Genomic DNA, 19,759 nt, shown 5'->3' with positions numbered 1-19,759 from the left:
GGCCATGGAGAACTGGGAGCCTTGTTATGCTGATGGGCGGGATGTAAATTGCCAACAACCACTCGGGAGAAGTGTATGGTGTTTCCTGAAACATCTAAAAAACAAAGCAACAGAGCCTAGGGCACTTCCACTTATGGTCCTATAGATTAGGGAAATTAAAATCAAAAAGACACAGCCACCCCAAAGTTTGGAACGGCTCTGTTTACAAGAACCTCGTTTACAGTACAAGTTCAACATCGCAGAAAGTGAAAAATGGATAAAGAAGTTGTGGTATTTACTTACAAAGCAATATCACTCAGCAATGAAATCTGTGTCATCAGGCCCTTAGCAGCACAATGAGTGGATTCAGGTATGATGATTCTAACTGAAGTAAGTCACACAGAAAAAGAAACATCATAAGATATCAGTAATACACGGAATGGAAACTTGGCTACACAGGAACTGAATTACAGAACAGAACAGAGTCTCAAATTTAGAAAAGCAACTTATGCTTGCTTAAGGGGTAAGGTGAGTTGGGGTGCTGCATAAAACCAGAGATTGAAATGAGCACAGATAAAGTTCCTTAAGCCAAATATGGAATAGACAAGAGCTACTCCTTGCTCAACGAAATAGACTCAACACCGCATATTAAACGCCTAAGAATGTACCTGACTAGTAAGTATCTTAAAACCTATGGATTGCTATGTCTCCGAAAGAGAATCAAGCGTGTGTACAGGGGCATAAACGCAGCAGTGATAGGATTGGAGATGTTCGGTGAGCAAATGAAGACCCTTTGAAGTCATATTGCATGGTACCCATTCCACGGGTTTCAACTACCCAGGTTTAGGGTATTCTGCCTTCAGCTAAAACATGCATGTGGAACCTAGAGTATGATCAACCATGTGATCGGGAGACGTGTTCAAATATGTCTCAGTTTTCGTACCCTGGTACTCGGGTGCAACATTCCAGACGCTTTACTAACACTCTCCCGACTTGGAGAGTCAGTCCCTTTAACCTCCTGTTTGGCCCAGTTTGCAATTTCTGCGGAAGATGAACAGGAATAGCGAGAACCAATGAGAGACTAGCTGGAGGTGTCTGAACGGGCAAATTTAACTCTCATTTCCCACCAGGAAGAGGAATTAACCAAAGGCTCAGCGTGCCGTGCCGGAACCAGATTAGGGCCTGAAGCCATCCTGCGGTGTTGCGGCCAGGTCACAAGAAAGCGAGTTGAAGAAAGGAGCTCAGGGGCACTGTAATTCACAAACCTGCAGAGTTATAAATGACAGCTATCGTCCAAAAATAGACTGAAGTAAGGCTGCCAAGAGGACTTGAAAGCGGGGCAGAATTGCAGGAAACCGATTTCAAGAGGTAGACTGGAATTGCATTGAAAGCATAGGAAATGAGGCAGAACGTCCACAATGATGCACTTGGCCAAAAAGGGCGTATGCGTTTTTTCCTGAATATATTCAGGAAAAAACGCATACGCCCTTTTTGGCCAACCAAGCAAGCTTGCAAAGGAAATCTGCACTACAATGAAGTCTCACTTCCCCCCAGTCAAAAGGGCCATCTGAAAAAAGTGTAAAATCCAGAAAGGCAGGACAGGCCATGGAGAACTGGGAGCCTTGTTATGCTGATGGGCGGGATGTAAATTGCCAACAGACACTTGGGAGAAGTGTATGGTGTTTCCTGAAACATCTAAAAAACAAAGCAACAGAGCCTAGCGCACTTCCACTTATGGTCCTATAGCTTAGGGAAATTAAAATCAAAAAGACACAGCCACCCCAAAGTTTTGGACTCCTCTGTTTACAAGAACCTCATTTACCGTACAAGTTCAATATCACAGAAAGTGAAAAATGGATAAAGAACTTGCGGTACTTACGTACAATGCAGTATCACTCAGCAATGAAATCTATGTCATCAGGCCCGTAGCAGCATAATGAGTGGATTCAGGTAGGATGATTCTAACTGAAATAAGTCACACAGAAAAAGAAACATCATAAGATATCAGTAATACACGGAATGGAAACTTGGCTACACAGGAACTGAATTACAGAACAGAACAGGGTCTCAAATTTAGAAAACCAACTTATGCTTGCTTAAGGGTAAAGGTGAGTTGGGGTGCTGCATAAAACCAGAGATTGAAATGAGCACAGATAAAGTTCCTTAAGCCAAATATGGAATAGACAAGAGCTACTCCTTGCTCAACGAAATGGACTCAACACCGCATATTAAACGCCTAAGAATGTACCTGACTAGTAAGTATCTTAAAACCTATGGATTGCTATGTCTCCGAAAGAGAATCAAGCGTGTGTACAGGGGCATAAACGCAGCAGTGATAGGATTGGAGATGTTCGGTGAGCAAATGAAGACCCTTTGAAGTCATATTGCATGGAACCCATTCCACGGGTTTCAACGACCCAGGTTTTTGGTATTCTTCCTTCAGCTAAAACATGCATGTGGAACCCAGAGTATGATCAACCATGTGATCGGGAGACGTGTTCAAATATGTCTCAGTTTTCGTACCCTGGTACTCGGGTGCAACATTCCAGACGCTTTACTAACACTCTCCCGACTTGGAGAGTCAGTCCCTTTAACCTCCTGTTTGGCCCAGTTTGCAATTTCTGCGGAAGATGAACAGGAATAGCGAGAACCAATGAGAAACTAGCTGGAGGTGTCTGGACGGGCAAATTTAACTCTCATTTCCCACCAGGAAGAGGAATTAACCAAAGGCTCAGCATGCCGTGCCGGAACCAGATTAGGGCCTGAAGCCATCCTGCGGTGTTGCGGCCAGGTCACAAGAAAGCGAGTTGAAGAAAGGAGCTCAGGGGCACTGTAATTCACAAACCTGCAGAGTTATAAATGACAGCTATCGTCCAAAAATAGACTGAACTAAGGCTGCCAAGAGGACTTGAAAGCGGGGCAGAATTGCAGGAAACCGAATTCAGGAGGTAGACTGGAATTGCATTGAAAGCATAGGAAAAGAGGCAGAACGTTCACAATGATGCACTTGGCCAAAAAGGGCGTATGCGTTTTTTCCTGAATATATTCAGGAAAAAACGCATACGCACTTTTTGGCCAACCAAGCAAACTTGCAAAGGAAATCTGCACTATAATGAAGTCTCACTTCCCCATGGTCAAAAGGGCCATCTGAAAAAAGTGTAAAATCCAGAAAGGCAGGACAGGCCATGGAGAACTGGGAGCCTTGTTATGCTGATGGGCGGGATGTAAATTGCCAACAGACACTCGGGAGAAGTGTATGGTGTTTCCTGAAACATCTAAAAAACAAAGCAACAGAGCCTAGGGCACTGCCACTTATGGTCCTATAGCTTAGGGAAATTAAAAGCAAAAAGACACAGCCACCCCAAAGTTTGGGACGCCTCTGTTTACAAGAACCTCGTTTACCGTACAAGTTCAATATCACAGAAAGTGAAAAATGGATAAAGAACTTGTGGTACTTACGTACAATGCAGTATCACTCAGCAATGAAATCTATGTCATCAGGCCCGTAGCAGCATAATGTGTGGATTCAGGTACGATGATTCTAACTGAAATAAGTCACACAGAAAAAGAAACATCATAAGATATCACTAATACACGGAATGTAAACGTGGCTACACAGGAACTGAATTACAGAACAGAATAGGGTCTCAAATTTAGAAAACCAACTTATGCTTGCTTAAGGGGAAAGGTGAGTTGGGGTGCTGCATAAAACCAGAGATTGAAATGAGCACAGATAAAGTTCCTTAAGCCAAATATGGAATAGACAAGAGCTACTCCTTGCTCAACGAAATGGACTCAACACCGCATATTAAACGCCTAAGAATGTACCTGACTAGTAAGTATCTTAAAACCTATGGATTGCTATGTCTCCGAAAGAGAATCAAGCATGTGTACAGGGGCATAAACGCAGCAGTGATAGGATTGGAGAGGTTCGGTGAGCAAATGAAGACCCTTTGAAGTCATATTGCATGGTACCCATTCCACGGGTTTCAACTACCCAGGTTTTAGGTATTCTTCCTTCAGCTAAAACATGCATGTGGAACCCAGAGTATGATCAACCATGTGATCGGGAGACGTGTTCAAATATGTCTAAGTTTTCCTCCCCTGGTACTCGGGTGCAACATTCCAGACGCTTTACTAACACTCTCCCCACTTGGAGAGTCAGCGCCTTTAACTCCTGTTTGGCACAGTTTGCAATTTCTGCGGAAGATGAACAGGAATAGCGAGAACCAATGAGAGACTAGCTGGAGGTGTCTGGACGGGCAAATTTAACTCTCATTTCCCACCAGGAAGAGGAAATAGCCAAAGGCTCAGCGATCCGTACCGGAACCAGATTAGGGCCTGAAGCCATCCTGCGGTGTTGCGGCCAGCTCAAAAGAAAGCGAGTTGAAGAAAGGAGCTCAGGGGCACTGTAATTCACAAACCTGCAGAGTTATAAATGACAGCTATCGTCCAAAAATAGACTGAAGTAAGGCTGCCAAGAGGACTTGAAAGCGGGGCAGAATTGCAGGAAACCGATTTCAAGAGGTAGACTGGAATTGCATTGAAAGCATAGGAAAAGAGGCAGAACGTCCACAATGATGCACTTGGCCAAAAAGGGCGTATGCGTTTTTTCGTGAATATATTCAGGAAAAAACGCATACGCCCTTTTTGGCCAACCAAGCAAGCTTGCAAAGGAAATCTGCACTACAATGAAGTCTCACTTCCCCCCGGTCAAAAGGGCCATCTGAAAAAAGTGTAAAATCCAGAAAGGCAGGACAGGCCATGGAGAACTGGGAGCCTTGTTATGCTGATGGGCGGGATGTAAATTGCCAACAGACACTTGGGAGAAGTGTATGGTGTTTCCTGAAACATCTAAAAAACAAAGCAACAGAGCCTAGGGCACTTCCACTTATGGTCCTATAGCTTAGGGAAATTAAAATCAAAAAGACACAGCCACCCCAAAGTTTGGGACGCCTCTGTTTACAAGAACCTCATTTACCGTACAAGTTCAATATCACAGAAAGTGAAAAATGGATAAAGAACTTGTGGTACTTACGTACAATGCAGTATCACTCAGCAATGAAATCTATGTCATCAGGCCCGTAGCAGCATAATGAGTGGATTCAGGTAGGATGATTCTAACTGAAATAAGTCACACAGAAAAAGAAACATCATAAGATATCAGTAATACACGGAATGTAAACTTGGCTACACAGGAACTGAATTACAGAACAGAACAGGGTCTCAAATTTAGAAAACCAACTTATGCTTGCTCTAGGGTAAAGGTGAGTTGGGGTGCTGCATAAAACCAGAGATTGAAATGAGCACAGATAAAGTTCCTTAAGCCAAATATGGAATAGACAAGAGCTACTCCTTGCTCAACGAAATGGACTCAACACCGCATATTAAACGCCTAAGAATGTACCTGACTAGTAAGTATCTTAAAACCTATGGATTGCTATGTCTCGGAAAGAGAATCAAGCATGTGTACAGGGGCATAAACGCAGCAGTGATAGGATTGGAGATGTTCGGTGAGCAAATGAAGACCCTTTGAAGTCATATTGCATGGTACCCATTCCACGGGTTTCAACTACCCAGGTTTTAGGTATTCTTCCTTCAGCTAAAACATGCATGTGGAACCCAGAGTATGATCAACCATGTGATCGGGAGACGTGTTCAAATATGTCTCAGTTTTCGTACCCTGGTACTCGGGTGCAACATTCCAGACGCTTTACTAACACTCTCCCGACTTGGAGAGTCAGTCCCTTTAACCTCCTGTTTGGCCCAGTTTGCAATTTCTGCGGAAGATGAACAGGAATAGCGAGAACCAATGAGAGACTAGCTGGAGGTGTCTGAACGGGCAAATTTAACTCTCATTTCCCACCAGGAAGAGGAATTAACCAAAGGCTCAGCATGCCGTGCCGGAACCAGATTAGGGCCTGAAGCCATCCTGCGGTGTTGCGGCCAGGTCACAAGAAAGCGAGTTGAAGAAAGGAGCTCAGGGGCACTGTAATTCACAAACCTGCAGAGTTATAAATGACAGCTATCGTCCAAAAATAGACTGAACTAAGGCTGCCAAGAGGACTTGAAAGCGGGGGAGAATTGCAGGAAACCGAATTCAGGAGGTAGACTGGAATTGCATTGAAAGCATAGGAAAAGAGGCAGAACGTTCACAATGATGCACTTGGCCAAAAAGGGCGTATGCGTTTTTTCCTGAATATATTCAGGAAAAAACGCATACGCACTTTTTGGCCAACCAAGCAAACTTGCAAAGGAAATCTGCACTATAATGAAGTCTCACTTCCCCATGGTCAAAAGGGCCATCTGAAAAAAGTGTAAAATCCAGAAAGGCAGGACAGGCCATGGAGAACTGGGAGCCTTGTTATGCTGATGGGCGGGATGTAAATTGCCAACAGACACTCGGGAGAAGTGTATGGTGTTTCCTGAAACATCTAAAAAACAAAGCAACAGAGCCTAGGGCACTGCCACTTATGGTCCTATAGCTTAGGGAAATTAAAAGCAAAAAGACACAGCCACCCCAAAGTTTGGGACGCCTCTGTTTACAAGAACCTTGTTTACCGTACAAGTTCAATATCACAGAAAGTGAAAAATGGATAAAGAACTTGTGGTACTTACGTACAATGCAGTATCACTCAGCAATGAAATCTATGTCATCAGGCCCGTAGCAGCATAATGAGTGGATTCAGGTACGATGATTCTAACTGAAATAAGTCACACAGAAAAAGAAACATCATAAGATATCACTAATACACGGAATGTAAACTTGGCTACACAGGAACTGCATTCCAAAACAGAACAGGGTCTCAAATTTAGAAAACCAACTTATGCTTGCTTAAGGGGAAAGGTGAGTTGGGGTGCTGCATAAAACCAGAGATTGAAATGAGCACAGATAAAGTTCCTTAAGCCAAATATGGAATAGACAAGAGCTACTCCTTGCTCAACGAAATGGACTCAACACCCCATATTTAACGCCTAAGAATGTACCTGACTAGTAAGTATCTTAAAACCTATGGATTGCTATGTCTCCAAAAGAGAATCAAGCGTGTGTACAGGTGCATAAACGCAGCAGTGATAGGATTGGAGAGGTTCGGTGAGCAAATGAAGTCCCTTTGAAGTCATATTGCATGGTACCCATTCCACGGGTCTCAACTCTCCAGGTTTAAGGTATTCTTCCTTCAGCTAAAACATGCATGTGGAACCCCGAGTATGATCAACCGTGTGAACTGGAGACGTGTTCAAATATGTCTCAGTTTTCGTACCCTGGTACTCGGGTGCAACATTCCAGACGCTTTACTAACACTCTCCCGACTTGGAGAGTCAGTCCCTTTAACCTCCTGTTTGGCCCAGTTTGCAATTTCTGCGGAAGATGAACAGCAATAGGGAGAACCAATGAGAGACTAGCTGGAGGTGTCTGGACGGGCAAATTTAACTCTCATTTCCCACTAGGAAGAGGAATTAAGCAAAGGCTCAGCATGCAGTGCCGGAAACAGATTAGGGCCTGAAGGAATCCTGCGGTGTTGCGGCCAGCTCACAAGAAAGTGAGTTGAAGAAAGGAGCTCAGGGGCACTGTAATTCACAAACCTGCAGAGTTATAAATGACAGCTATCGTCCAAAAATATACTGAAGTAAGGCTGCCAAGAGGACTTGAAAGTGGGGCAGAATTGCAGGATACCGATTTCAGGAGGTAGACTGGATTTGCATTGAAAGCGTAGGAAAAGAGGCAGAACGTCCACAATGATGCACTTTGCCAAAAGGGCATAAGCGTTTTTTCCTGAATATATTCAGGCAAAAACGCATACGCCCTTTTTGGCCAACCAAGCAAGCTTGCAAAGGAAATCTGCACTACAATGAAGTCTCACTTCCCCCCGGTCAAAAGGGCCATCACAATAAAGTGTAAAATCCAGAAAGGCAGGACAGGCCATGGAGAACTGGGAGCCTTGTTATGCTGATGGGCGGGATGTAAATTGCCAACAGACACTCGGGAGAAGTGTATGGTGTTTCCTGAAACATCTAAAAAACAAAGCAACAGAGCCTATGGCACTTCCACTTATGGTCCTATAGCTTAGGGAAATTAATATCAAAAAGACACAGCAACCCCAAAATTTGGGACGGCTCTTTTTACAGGAATCTCTTCTACGGCACAAGTTAAATATCCCAGAGAGCAAATAATGGATAAAGAAGTTGCGGTACTTCTGTACAACAGAATACCACTCAGCAATGAAATCTATGTCACCAGGCCCGTACCAGCATAATGAGTGGATTGAGGCACGATGATTCTAAGTGAAATAAGTCACACAGAAAAAGAAACATCATAAGGTATCACTAATACACGGAATGTGAACTTGGCTACAGATGAACTGAATTACAAAACAGAAAAGGGTGTCAAGTTTAGAAAACCAACTTATGCCTGCTTAAGGGGGAAGGTGAGTTGGGGTGCTGCATAAAAGCAGAGTTTGAAATTAGCACAGATACCGTTCCATAAGCCAAATATGTAATAGACAAGAGCTACCCCTTGCTCAACGAAATGGATTCAACAATGAGGTATCACCTCACACCTGGTAGAATAGGCATCATTGAAAATCTACAAACAAAAAATGCTGGAAAGGGTTTGGAGAAAAGGAACCCTCTTCCACTATTGTTGGGAATATAAATTGATACAGTCATTATGGAGAACAATATGGAATTTCTTAAGAAACTAACAATAGAATTACCATATGATACAGCAATCCCAGTACTGGACATATACCCAGACAAAACCATAAATCAGAAAGAGTCATTCACCGCAATGTTCATTGCATCACTATTTACAATATCGAGGTAATGGAAGCAACCTAAATGCCCACAGACAGACGAATGCATAAAGCTGTGGTACATATATAAAATGGAATATTACTAAGCCATGAAAAGGAATGAAATTGGGTCATTTGTAGAGACGTCGATGGATCTAGAGACTGTCATACAGAGTTTAGTAAGTCAGAAAGAGAAAAACAAATCTTTTATATTCATGCATATATGTGGAACCTAGAAAAACTGTACAGATTAACCATTTTGCAAGGCATAAATAGAGCAACAGATGTAGACAACAAACGTATGGATAACCAGGGGGGAAAGCTGTTGGGGGGGTGGTGGTGGGATGAGTTGAGAGACTGGGATTGGCATGTATACATTTATATGTATAAAATAGATAACCAATAAGAACCTGCTGTATAAAAATATAAAATAAAATTCAAAATTAAAAAGAAGTAAAATTTAAAAAATAAAACAGAAAAAACAATTATTCCCTGCACATACATGTATTTATATGAATAAATTATTTCCATGCTTATATCTGTAAATACAAAAAAGAGGAATAAAATCTACCTTGAACCAAAAACGAAAAAGAGAAAAAAAACACAGAACCCACCAGTTACACAGAGGAAAACCGTATCAGGGCACTTGCTCCAGTTGTAAACAATTCTGAAGTTGGTCAGTGGTGGGGAATCGTCTCCCATTCAGCCAGCAGCCCCCACACAACAAGCGTCCTCATTGCAAAGCTGGGGCACCGTGCCGAGGCATCTGTGAGTAAACGTGAGCTGAGCCCCAGGCCAGTTGCTGCTGAACTATTCCCACCCGTCCCAGGTAAAACACCTGAATATATACAAGGACTTGAAAGCCTAGAGGAAGGGCCATAGAGCCACACAAGTGACAGCATGCCGGCCGACTTGGTGCCTGCAGGCCAGCCAGGATGGTCCTGGCCCTGGGTGCTCTTCTGGAAGATTTCCATTTCCCTGCCTGAGATACCCGTCCTGTCCCTGCCCCCACTGCTTTTTTCCTTCCTCACCTCTGCCCAGGGAGAAATTCCAGCAGCAGGTATGGGTGACACATCCTCTTCTTTAGCAGGTGGCAGCCTGGCAACTGCTGCAGAAAGTCCACCAGAGCCCCACTCACTCTGGGCCACCCACAAAGCCGTGGCCTCTCACTCCCTCCCACCAGCCCAGCCCCGAGACTGCTGACAGGGCAGAGAAAATGGCGTCAGGCACGGCTGCAGGGGCTCTTGCTGCCTGGAGTGGTATTTATATTGATCTCAACCCAGGCACACCTGGGGAGGGCTGGCCGGCACGGTAAGGCTGCCCAGGTCAGCCAATCATCACCCCTCAGGGGCTCACAGTTGCAGAAAATGGAACTTGCTGAACTGGCCAGGTCCAAGGAACAGGTGTGGGCTCCTGAGAGTCAGGATAGACAAGGGGCTGCAGCTTTGGCTTGTTTTCTAATCATTTTATCTGGCCCATGAGTGGGAGACAACTTCAAGAAAACCCTCTCCTAATGAGAGGAACCCAGGAGTCAGGGAGAGGAGGGGTGGGTGGTGGTTGGAGACAGAGGCCTGGTGCCCCGGGTGCAGTGGAAGTCTCTGGAAGACCAGGTGGAGGGAGGCCTCACGGAGTGATGCCCAGGGTCACAGACCTGTCGCAGCTGCTGTTTGTTAGTTCAAGTCCTGCTCTGAGGTGCTCTGTGTCAGCTCTGAGCGACAGGTGAGCTGGGGGTGCTCTGCAATGAGGGCTATGTGCACGGTTCCTGTGTGCCCAGCCCTGCCACGGTACCTGCAAGGGTAGCTCTGTATCCTGGGAGGGGCCTGACCACGAGAGCCCCGTGGGCTGGGGTGGGGGTGGGGTACCTGCCCAGGTGAGCTCCATATTCTGGGATTGGTCTGACCACGAGAGCCCCATGGGCTGCTGGGGACCTGGTAAAGGATGTCAGGACAGTCAGTGAAGCCACAGAGGATATACCTCCAGTTGCTCCTAATTCCTACACCCTGCTGGTCATTCTACCAACCACCAGGACATGGTATTCTGTATTAGTCTTCAATGATGCCTTCTTTTGTATTCCATTAGTCCCAGAGTCACAAGAAATTTTGGCTTGTGAGTGGCAGGACTCAACATACAACTAAAACAATATTTCCGGGCCGTCTGGCCCCAAGGGTGCAAAAATTCCCACACCATCTTTGGGGAAAGCTTAGCTAAAGACCTAAAAGTTCTACCTCTGGAAAAGGAAACCCTCCTTCAATATGCAGACGACATTCTGATCACCAGCCCTACTAAGGAGGCCTCTGAACTACCAAGCCAATAAAGAATAGAAGTTGTCCAAGAAAAAGCTCAAATATCACAGACTGCGGTGACCTGCCTGGGCTTCATTCTCACAGAAGGTCAGAGAAGCCCATCCCAGGAAAGGGAAGAAACCATTTTCAGCCTTACCCCTTTCTAAAACTAGAAGACAGCTTAGGGGTTTCTGGGGAGGCCAGGGTTTGCTGCTTCTGGATCCCTAGCTACAGTCTACTAGCTGGGCCTCTATATGAAACACTGAAAGGAAAAGATGATGATCCTTTTGAATAGAATCCAGAAGTGGCCTTTCAAGAATGGAAAGAGCAGTCAATTCAGACCCTTGCCCTGGAACTCCCTAATTTAGCTAAACCCTTTGACCTTTACATTCCCGGTGAAAGGTGAATCGCCATTGGAGAATTAGTGCAAAAACTGGGACCACTTGAAATGGAACAATGCAAGAATGCCATCCAGGTAGGATAAACTACGGTCACTAAGGGGCTTGGCCCACTGCCACATCTGGCCAAGATACTGGCGGTATCTAAAAACCTGGAAATCAGCAGCCCAAAAGGCCACCTCCCTCCTAAGGGAAAAGGACCCCACGTGGTGATCCTAACCACCAACCATGCCCTGAAGTTGCAGGGTTCGCTCCGTGGGCACACCGACCTCGAGTGAAGAGGCCCTCCAACTCCAACATCCAGAGAGATAACCGGGGGCAACAGGGCACCATGACGACTCGTGTGAACATCACTTGACCTGGAGTTTCTCTCATAAAACAACAAGAGTGTGTCCCAAAAGAGTAGACTACTGCTTGCAGGACTTACTGCACCCAGAGGGGAGCTAATAATCTTGGCGGGGGAACAGTATACCACACTGTCACCATAGAAAAGCCTACAGACACCGTGATGATGGTGGCCAATAAGACCGGCTGGACTCCTGTTTACTTCAAAAGGCTGTTGACTCAGTAGCCATCATGGTCCTTGGTCACCACTGACCCTGGACTGTCTGGGAGTTGAGCGGGCAGGGCTCTGACACCTGGTGCTGTTTGTACGTTAATTCAGGGGCCTAACTGAAGAAAGCGCAGACTACTGGTCAGAGCATCTAGGCTGGCAGAGACGGTCAGCCTAAGGTGGCCGAACAAATGTGGGGCGGGGTGAAACCGGCCCCCACAGCGTCTCTGCACATCTCTTTCCTGGACCCTTAAAGGTCATTAGAATCTATAACACTTCCAATGCTGGTGCTCAGGTGGACGAGCAGGGAGGCAGGGGTCCTGGGGACAATCAACGTCACCGGGAGGCTGCTGGGGAGAAGCTCTGACCCTCGCCCCAGGGTATGAGGGCTCCCAACTCAGCACTCAGCAGTTGCAGAAGAAGGGTCTGCACCCTCAGCACTCCAAGAATGAGGAACGGGACAAAAGGCAGAGGAGGGGTTTGTCCCCAGCAAAGCCCATTAAAAATCCCTGGGAGATAAAAATAGAATCTGGGCAATAAAGTCAAGTCTAACCTTTTTTATCCTTTGTGCTTTGTCTAATTTCACGTGCTCCTAGGGTCCCGCATGCAGAGGTTCCACACCCGGCACTTCAGACCAGATTTCCTAGTGCAGAATGGCTGGGTCGACACCTCAGCTCCTGGGGCCCAGTGCAGACTCCACGATATAGAGCCTGAGCTACAGCCAACCCGGCCCTCGAGAGCTCCGCCGCCTCCCTCCCTCCCACTGACTCTGACAGGATCTCTACACAGCAGCCCAGCCCACAGCCCACGGGGTAGTGCATGCTCTCACCTCTCCATTCTCTGATCAAAATATAAAGTTTCCTTTGCTTGTGAACCAAACTCAGTCTCGATCTGTTGGCCCCAATGACACTGGGCAGGGGGACACTTGTTGGGGTCCACTCTGGAGGATCAGTAACAGAAATTGAGACTATTGTAACCTCAATGAACAGATGTGTGAGCCAAACTGTAGTTAACATAGAACAGTGTATAAGGCTCGGGTAAAATAAGATGTTTTTAACACTTCCATTTGATATTTCCATCACTTTTTATAAGCAAGTTCAGTGAAAAGGTTTGTCTTATTTGTCAGGTCAATATTAGAGAAACGAAGTGATTTCTTTCCAAGGATGTACAGCTAATAATCTTGGTTAAACCTTCAATCTTGTTTTAAATGCTTTTCCATTGAAAATGATACCTCTCTTTCAGCTCCCCCATTTCTGAGAAGTATAAAATCTTATAATTTATTATTACCAAAGGGGAAAGGTGGGAGGAGGGATAAATTAACAGTTTGGAATGAACACATACACACTGCTATGTATAAAATAGATCATCAACAAGGAACTACTGTATAGCACAGGGAACTACACTCAACATTTTGCAATAACCTATAAGGGGAAATAATCTGAAAAAGAATAGATATTTTTATTGACATCATCTATCAATGACAGTTAAAGTGTAGCCTAAGGGAAGCTGGTGGTGAGTGCTTCTGACCCTGAAGACTTCAATCATCTAAAGTTTGGACTCTGCCTACTTCCCAAGGCCCTTAATGAACATATGTGTAGCCGTAGCTTAAAAACTTCCCCAGTTTGGGTTTCGGGGAGACACTGATTTTGAAAAAGCCCTGGTGTTCTCCTTACATGAATGGGACTCTTCCTACTGCTAAAACATGTCTGTCACACCCAGAGGATGGTATACCGTCTGATCGGGAAGAGTTTGGAAAAGGCATCTCATCTCCTCATCTCCTGGTGCTCGGGTTCACCCCTCCAGCGTCTTTACTAACAGTCTCCCCACTTGGAGATGTCAGCACTGTCAACATCCTGTTGCGTACAGTTTGGAATTTGTCCAGAGGATGAAGCGGAAGGATGAGGAACAATGAGAGACAAGTCCTAGGTGTTCAGACAGGCACATGTCACTCTAATTTCCAATCAGGAAGACGAATTGACCAAAGGCTAGGGTTGCCCATGGAAACAGTATAGGGCTTGAGGAAATCCCGCTGCTTTGTGGCCAGTTCCCATAAACACGAGTTGAACAATGGAACTCAGGGGCAGTAAAATTCACAAAACTGCAGAGTTGAAAATATCCATCACTGAAAAATGTCTTGAGGAAAGTCAGAGAAAAGGACTTGTAAGCAAGGGAGAATGGCAGGAAAGGGATTTGAGGAGGTAGAAAGGACTCGCCATTAAGCACAAGAAAAGGAGCTGAACATTGCCAACATTGCAGTTGGCCAAAAAGGGTGTATGCGTTCTTTTCTGTATATATTCAAGAAAAGGGCATACACTTTTTTAGCCAACCAAACAGGTGGGCACTGGAAGTCAATACTACAAAAGATATCACTTCGCATCAGTCAGAAGAGCCATCCTCATAAAGCGTAAACAACAGAAATGCAGGACAGGGCAACGAGAAGAGGGAGCCCTGTGAGACTTATAGTGGAAATGTATATTGCCAACGGCCATTCTGGAGAAGTGTATTGTGTTTACTAAAGCATCTAAAAAATGAGCTACAGAGCATAGGGCACTTGCACTCATGGGCGTATATCTTGGGAAAAACAAAAATCGAGAGGACACAGGCACCCCAATGTTTACCCCCTCTCTGTTTAAAAGATCCTCGACTAGGATATAACTTAAATGTCTCTGGAGGGAAAAAATGGATAGAGATGTGGTACTTAGGTAGAGTGGAATATTATTCAGCCTGGAAATCAATGAAATATGGCCAGTTGTAACAACTCCGGAGGAGTTACGTATGATCATTCTAAGTGACAGAATTCAAAAAGAAAAAGACACATATCATAAGATATCACTTAAAGGTGGAATCCAAAATGGCTACACATGAAATCAATTACAAAACAAAAACATAGTCAAATATGTAGAAAACACGCATAAGGCTGCTAAACGGGAAAGGTGGGGAGGGGTGAGGCATCATCCAGGAGGTTGAAATTAGCAAAGATACCATTCCAAATACCAAACTGATAATCAACAAGGCCTACACGGTAGCTAAAAGAACTGCACTCAGCACACTCAAGTCACCGGAAAAGAATATATACGACTGGTAAGAATCTGAAAAAGAATTTATTGATGTCTCTCTGTACGTGAATCAAGTGGATGTACAGCAGCAAGAAACAGAGCTTTGAAAATCAGCTGTAACCAATATAGTAATAAATTGAAAAAAATAAACGACAGAGAGACAGAGAAAACCTCTTACAACTTTTCCTCAGGGACGGTGATGCAACATGGATTGAACACATCTAGACCCACAGCAGGATGAGACATAAGGCTGGAAACTGTTTGCGCTAAGAGAAATGTGAGGTTGGGTGAGGAAATGCACACCCTTTAAAGTAATACTACCTGGTACCCATTCAATGGGTCCCAAATCTGCAGGTTCAAGGGATCTTCCTACAGCTAAAACATGCATGGAAAACCCAGAGGACTGTACACCATGTGATCGGGAGATGTGTCTAAAATGCACCTCATTTATCCTCTCCTGGTGCTCCTGTTCACCATTCCAGCCACGCTACTTAGAATCTCCCCACTTGGAGAATCAGCACATTTAAACTTCTGTTTCACACATTTTGCAAATTGTGAGGAGGATGAACGGGAAGAGGGGGAACCAATGAGAGAAGAGTTGTAGGGGTTTGGACGGGCACATATCACTCTAATTTCCCATTAAGAATAAGAATTAAAGAAAGGCTCAGCCTGCCTCGCCGGAGCCAAAATAGGGCCTGAAGCAATCCTGCGGGTTTGAGGCCAGCTCACCAAAGAGCAACTTAAAAAATGGAGCTCAGGGTCACTGCAATTCACAAACCTGCAGAGTTATAAATGAAAACTAACGTCCAAAAATATGTTGAGGTAAGGCAAAGAAGAGGATCTGAATGCAAGACAGAATTGCAAGAAACAGATTTCAAGAGATAGATTGGACTCGTTTTTAACGCACATGAAAAGCGGCAGAATTTCGACAATGATGCAGTTGGCCCAAAAGGGCGTATGCGTTTTTTCCTGATTATATCCAGGAAAAAACGCATACGCACTTTATGGGCAATGAAGCAAGCAAGCAATGCAAATGTGCACAACAAAGAAGTCTCACTTCCCACCGGTCAAAAGGGCCATCCTAAAAAATTGTAAAAACCAGAAATGCAGGACAGGCCATGGAGAACAGGGAGCCTTTATACGCTGATGGGCAGTGTGTGAACTGCCGAGAGCCACTCTGGAGAAGTGTATGGTGGTTCCTAAATCATCTAAAAAACAGAGCTACAGAGCATAGGACTCTTCCAATCATGGGAGTATATCTAGGGAAGTCTAAAAATCAACAAGACACAAGCACACCACAGTTTAGGGCTACTCTGTTTACAAGAACCTCAACTTCAGTACACCTTAAATATCCCAGGAAAGAGAACAATGGATAAAGAAGATGTGGTACTTATGTACAATGGAATATCTCTTCACCATGAAATCAATGTAATAAGGCTAGTAGAAGGATAAAGAGTGGATTTAGGTCCGATAATACTACTTGAAATAAGTCAAACAGAAAAAGAAACATATCATAAGATATCACTTATAGAGGGAGGGTAAATATGGCTGCACAAGAAATGAATTACAGAACAGAACAGTGTCTCACATTTAGAAAACACACTTATGTCAGCTTAAGGGGAAAGGAGAGGTGGGGTGATGCATAAAACCAGAGTTTGAAATTAGCACAGATACCGTTCAATAAACCAAATAGGTATTAGACAAGATCTACACCTTGCTCAATGAACAGGCCTCAACACACCCTATACACCGCAGAGAAATATATCTGAGGAATAAGAATCTTAAAACCCATGTATTGATATATCTCCATAAGGGAATCAAGTGTGTGCAGAGCGGCACAAACACAGCAGTGAAAAGGAGCTAAACTCCATTATAGAAATAAATTTTAAAAACAAAACGCTGAAACAATGAAAGAGAGAAAAATTCTTACAAAATTCGCTCAGGGGCTGTGATGCAACCTGGATTGACCACATATAAACCCACAGCTGGATAAGACATAAGGCTGGACACTTGGGGCTGACAGGATTGGTGAGCTTTGGTGAGCAACTGCCGAAAGTTTAATGCAATACTTCATGCTACTCAGTCCAAGGGTCCCAACACTCCAGGTTGAAGGGAATCTTCCTACAGCTAAACCATGCTTGGGAAACCCAGCGACTGGTATACCATATGATTGGGAAAGGTTTCTAAAACGCACCTCATTTTTCCTCTCCTGGGGCTCCGGATCGACATTCCAGCCGCTTTACTAACAACATCCCCACATGGAGTCAATGCCTTTAAGTTCTGGTATCGCACAGTCTGCAGGTAGTGCAGAGGATGAATGGGAATAGGGGGAACCAGTGAGAAACTAGCTGTAACGGTTTCAATGGGCACATGTCACTCTAATATCACATCCGTAAGAAGAATTAACCAAAGGCACAGCAAGGTGCCCCAGAAGAAAAATAGGGCTTCAAGGAATCCTGTGGTTACGGGGCAAGACCACAAAAATAAGAGCTAAAAAATGGAGCTAAGGGCCACTGCAATTCAAAAACCTGCAGAGTTATAAAGGCCAACTATTTTTAAAAAATATATTGAGGTAAGGCTATGAAGAGGCATTGAAAGCAAGGCAGAATTGCAGGAAACCGATTTCAGGAGGTAGACTGGAATTGCATTGAAAACATATGAAGAGAGTCACAAACTCGACAATGATGCACTTGGCCAAAAAGGGCATTAGTGTTTTTTCCTGAATATATTCAGGAAAAAACGCATACGCACTTTTTGGCCAACCAAGCAAGCTTGCAAAGGAAATCTGCACTACAATGAAGTCTCACTTCCACCTGGTCAAAAGGGCCATCTGAAAAAAGTGTAAAATCCATAAAGGCAGGACAGGCCATGGAGAACTGGGAGCCTTCTTATGCTGATGGGCGGGATGTAAATTGCCAACAGCCACTCTGGAGAAGTGTATGGTGTTTCCTGAAACATCTAAAAAACAAAGCAACAGAGCCTAGGGCACTTCCACTTATGGTCCTATAGCTTAGGGAAATTAAAATCAAAAAGACACAGCCACCCCAAAGTTTGGGACGCCTCTGTTTACAAGAACCTCGTTTACGGTACAAGTTCAATATCGCAGAAAGTGAAAAATGGATAAAGAACTTGTGGTACTTACGTACAATGCAATATCACTCAGCAATGAAATCTATGTCATCAGGCCCGTAGCAGCATAATGAGTGGATTCAGGTATGATGATTCGAACTGAAATAAGTCACACAGAAAAGAAACATCATAAGGTATCACTAATACACAGAATGTGAACTTGGCTACACATGAACAGAATTACAAAACAGAACAGTGTCTCAAGTTTAGAAAACCAACTTACGCTTGCTTAACGGGGAAGGTGAGTTGGGGTGCTGCATAAAACCAGAGATTGAAATGAGCACAGATAAAGTTCCTTAAGCTAAATATGGAATAGACAAGAGCTACTCCTTGCTCAATGAAATGGACTCAACACCCCATATTAAACGCCTAAGAATGTACCTGACTAGTAAGTATCTTAAAACCTATGGATTGCTATGTCTCCAAAAGAGAATCAAGCGTGTGTACAGGGGCATAAACGCAGCAGTGATAGGATTGGAGAGGTTTGGTGAGCAAATGAAGACCCTTTGAAGTCATATTGCATGGTACCCATTCCACGGGTCTCAACTCTCCAGGTTTAAGGTATTCTTCCTTCAGCTAAAACATGCATGTGGAACCCAGAGTATGATCAAGGGTGTGAACGGGAGACGTGTTCAAATATGTCTCAGTTTTCCTCCCCTGGTACTCGGGTGCAACATTCCAGATGCTTTACTAACACTCTCCCTACTTGGAGAGTCAGTGGCTTTAACCTCCTGTTTGACCCAGTTTGCAATTTCTGCGGAAGATGAACAGGAATAGCGAGAACCAATGAGAGACTACCTGGAGGTGTCTGAACGGGCAAATTTAACTCTCATTTCCCACCAGGAAGAGGAATTAACCAAAGGCTCAGCGTGCCATGCTGGAACCACATTAGGGCCTGAAGACATCCTGCGGTGTTGCGGCCAGCTCACAAGAAAGCGAGTTGAAGAAATGAGCTCAGGGGCACTGTAATTCACAAACCTGCAGAGTTATAAATGACAGCTATCGTCCAAAAATAGACTGAAGTAAGGCTGCCAAGAGGACTTGAAAGCGGGGCAGAATTGCAGGAAACCGATTTCAGGAGGTAGACAGGAATTGCATTTCAAGCATAGGAAAAGCGGCAGAACGTCCACAGTGAGGCACTTGGCCAAAAAGGGCGTATGCATTTTTTCCTGAATATATTCAGGAAAACACGCATACGCCCTTTTTGGACAACCAAGCAAGCTTGCAAAGGAAATCTGCACTACAATGAAGTCTCACTTCCCCCCGGTCAAAAGGGCCATCTGAAAAGAGTGTAAAATCCAGAAAGGCAGGACAGGCCATGGAGAACTGGGAGCCTTGTTATGCTGATGGGCGGGATGTAAATTGCCAACAGACATTCGGGAGAAGTGTATGGTGTTTCCTGAAACATCTAAAAAACAAAGCAACAGAGCCTAGGGCACTTCCACTTATGGTCCTATAGCTGAGGGAAATTAAAATCAAAAAGACACAGCCACCCCAAAGTTTGGAACGTCTCTCTTTACAAGAACCTCCTTTACAGTACAAGTTCAACATCGCAGAAAGTAAAAAATGG

At 44.5% G+C, this 19,759-nt stretch overlaps 1 long non-coding RNA gene across 11 annotated transcripts in view; it reads right to left on the bottom strand.

Annotated features, from left to right (window-relative positions):
- Positions 1–19,759, bottom strand: part of LOC307181428 — a 914,212-nt gene that overhangs the window by 801,115 nt on the left and 93,338 nt on the right. Inside the window, exon 1 of one of the 11 annotated variants that reach the window (XR_013826758.1) lies at positions 1,859–1,944. The exons of the other annotated variants lie outside the window; for them this stretch is intronic. This is a non-coding gene — a long non-coding RNA (uncharacterized lncRNA). Of the gene's footprint in view, positions 1–1,858; positions 1,945–19,759 lie in introns of those variants that run through there. 11 annotated transcript variants of the gene reach the window in all.

The sequence above is a fragment of the Stenella coeruleoalba genome (genome assembly GCF_951394435.1).
Source record: "Stenella coeruleoalba genome assembly, contig: scaffold_102, whole genome shotgun sequence".
In the NCBI taxonomy this organism is placed as follows: domain Eukaryota; kingdom Metazoa; phylum Chordata; class Mammalia; order Artiodactyla; family Delphinidae; genus Stenella; species Stenella coeruleoalba.
Note: the sequence above shows the minus strand (reverse complement) of the source record. Positions and strands in the feature narration are given on the sequence as shown.